The 3,433-nt window shown below is 41.5% G+C and overlaps 1 protein-coding gene across 1 annotated transcript in view; it reads left to right on the top strand.

Moving 5' to 3' along the window:
* The window catches only part of LOC106520335 (voltage-dependent calcium channel subunit alpha-2/delta-1), a gene marked incomplete at its 5' end in the record, with an annotated part of 59,557 nt that overhangs the window by 26,802 nt on the left and 29,322 nt on the right, over positions 1–3,433 (top strand).

Below are 3,433 nucleotides of genomic sequence, written 5' to 3'. Positions count from 1 at the left end.
CACACACACACACACACACACACACACACACACACACACACACACACACACACACACACACACACACACACACACACACACACACAAAACACATGCCCGAGCAGACATACAGTATGCATACAGGAGAGGCACAGAGATAGAGGACAAGTAATGAAATATGGATTTCTTTCAGGTCTGGCCACCCTGAAACAGATCTTTAATGAAATACCCACTGCTCTATTTGGTGCTAGAGATTAAAACTCTGCTCTGTGTGCCCCCAACCCTCCTCCTGTGCCACAAATAGAGACACAACTGTGGATGAACATTCCCATTGCTCCTAAAGAAATTAAAGCCTGGACTCGTGACTCTAGTGAACCCAGGAAGCAGCCATCCATCACTCTCTTTATCTTTCCATCTTTTGTCCCTTTTATCATTAGGCATTGCAATTTCATCCAGGTTTTCACCATATCTGTTCATTCATTTTTTCCCCCAATACCTGATCTTTCCTTCCATCATTTTCAGTTTCTTTCTCTTCATTTCCACTTTTCTCACTCACCCATCACTCACGATGTCCTCCCTCTACATTTCCCCATCAACGTTTTGTGATTACACTCCGAAGGACCTAATCAGGAGATTAGTTGATGTGTAGGCTGGTACCTGTGGAGATGTTTATTGAGATGGCTTTTTTGTAGAGATCGAAGCTGTCTGCTGTTGTATTGCACAAAGACAACTATTCAAGCTCTGTCGCCTCTCCATGGGGACCCTTTGTATTCGACACAATGTATTCTGTTTCATGGTGGACTTGTGATTCTATAAAGATGTGCAATTATCAGAAACTGATGGAGAGCACTGTGTGCCTGTGTCTGTATGAATGCGTGTGTGTGTGTTTCCCAGAAAGTCAGACTGACTAAAAGGATTTAGTTTTCAAAGCTAAATGCAATTCAGTGTTGTAAAATTTAGAATTTTATTTATTTATTTTGTGTATTTGTGTCTGTGGTTGAAACCATTTTTTTACTACTTAACAGCCTATAAAGAAGTCTGTGAGATGGGACAATTTTTGAAAGATGTCAATGTGAAGATAAGATCATAGAAAAGGGAGAAAAATGTTGGCCACAAAAATATCAACAACACGGACAGCAAATTAATAGTTAGCAGTCCTTCAGTAGGTTTGAGCTGATCCATCTCCATCTTTCCGTCTTCTGATGCCTATCTGGAGTTGGATCACGGAGGCAACAGGTCCAGGAGAGAAACCCAGAGATCCATCTCCCCAGCATTACTTTCCAGCTCATCCTTGGGGGACCCCCAAGGTATTCCCAGTCCAGAGAGGATCATAATCCCTCTAGCAAGTTCTGGGTCTGTCCCAGGCCTCCCACCAGTAGGATGTGCCTGGAACACCTCTAAAAGGTGGGCATCCTAATCAGACGCCTAAACCACCTCAACTGACTCGTTTTGATTCGGAGGAGTAGCGAATCTACTCCAAGCTCCCCCTGGATGATGGCGCTCCTCACCGTGTCTCTAAGGCTGAGCCTGGCCACCCAGGAATTGGGGAAGCTCATTTTCCCCTATTGTTTCCAGGATCTTGTTCTTTTTGACATGATTCACGTCTCATGGCCAATGGTGAGGGATGGAACTTAGACCAGTAAAGCGAGAGCTTTGCCTTTCAGCTCAGCTTTGTTCATCACGACTGACCAAAGCAACGCCCATCAGAAATGGGACTTAACTGCCGTCCTTCCTCTTCATCATACCACTTGCGTTAGCAGTCAGGATTTTTGTCCATACTTGAACATGATTGACCATCATGCTTGTTGTCATACTCTGTCTTTTCTTTAACATTGACTGCACTCATTCACACACATGTAGACGGAGTGGTGTGTGTCGGAGCCTGAGGTTGTTACCCGTCACTGAATCACTGATCTGATATCACCCATTAATCATTAACCTCATTAAATGTAGCCCAGGGACTATGCTGGCATTTGATAATGGAGGATGTTCACATTGTTCCCTAACAGCTGGACAGGTTAGAAGATTACTGATGTCTGCCTTTTTGTCTCCTTCACCTTTATTTTTTTCTCACTCTTTCTATTGTTTTCACACTTGTGTTCTTGTTTTCCTCGAACCCCATCACCTCATCGAATTTCTGTCACTTTTACCATGCCATGTTCGTCCGTGTCAGCATTGTTGGCCAGTGTCACTCTGGTGAACAAGCCCGAGTACTAAAGCCCAACTGCAGAGTCCGGCAGGATTAGAGTTTCAAGATTAGCCTTCTTTCCTGAGTCATCACTAATCCTTACATAAATCCAGGACAATAGCACACGCATATGAGTGCTGCTGTAATAGGATCACGGAGGACAGTGGAATTTGGAATAAGTTGTATCACATTTATATTTAAAGCCTGGACTTACAGCGCAAAAAGTAGCTTTATTTTCCTAAATCTGTACACCACTTTTCTTCTTTTTGACATGATTAGCTTAACAAGTAAAATGCATCCATCTAGCCATTAGATGATAAATGAAAAACATGAGCTCATTAAAAGAGATGTGTTTGTGTTTTTTTAATGCTCTTGTTTTTGAATCTATTTTTGAGTCATTTTTTGTGTTCTTTTTTATCCAGGTATCACCTTATTCACTTTTCGGTTTGATAGATTATAGGCTAGAAAATCTCTATCATAGTTGTGGCCAATTATATTAGCATCTGTTGTGCTTGCATTTATGTTATGTGACGTATATATTTTTATTTTGTTTGTTTAAACTAAACGGTCTTTAGCTCAGAAGAGAGATGTACTGCATGTCTGATGTTGTCACTCAAAGGATTTTCAGTCCCAGCCAGGCACACACTGCTAAACAGTCAAGGCTCGTTTTGCCTTTTGTTCATGTAGATCGGTGTTATCAGCCTCCCCATTGGCCATCTCACATGGACACATTGATCAGTTAAAATCAATGAGGCACTCTGTTGTTTTAGAACAGCTGGTTTACTTACACTTATGTTCCACGTCCTTTATGTTAATGGCCATTTATTCTTTAAGCTGTCTTTTCATTATTACTACGTGCAAATTGGAGCTTTTTTGTAAAGATTTTGTTTTGCTTCAGTTTGAAGCTAATATTTTGCCGATAAAATACAATCTATTTAACTTGGAGCACTGTTCCACTATTTAGTTACCAAAGACATATTGGACAAACATGTGCTGCAAGGTTAAAATAAAGAGGTCCCACTTTTATAAAAGGACGGTGCAACAGCCTATCCTCATTTTTATATAGCAGAATCTTGTTTCCATGGGTACCACATCGTTGAGTTCCAAGGATGTGAAGCAATTAGTGGGGCTTGATGAATGTGTCTGTTTACCACTGCCTGATAACAGCCAAGGCCAGGTGGGAGTGTTTCTATGTGTGTATATATTTGTGTGTGTGTGTGTGTGTGTGTGTGTGTGTGTGTGTGTGTGTGTGTGTGTGTGTGTGTG

Source organism: Austrofundulus limnaeus, unplaced genomic scaffold, assembly GCF_001266775.1.
Source record: "Austrofundulus limnaeus strain Quisiro unplaced genomic scaffold, Austrofundulus_limnaeus-1.0 Scaffold90, whole genome shotgun sequence".
Taxonomy (NCBI): Eukaryota; Metazoa; Chordata; class Actinopteri; order Cyprinodontiformes; family Rivulidae; genus Austrofundulus; species Austrofundulus limnaeus.
This window is presented reverse-complemented; position numbering and strand designations above follow the sequence as displayed.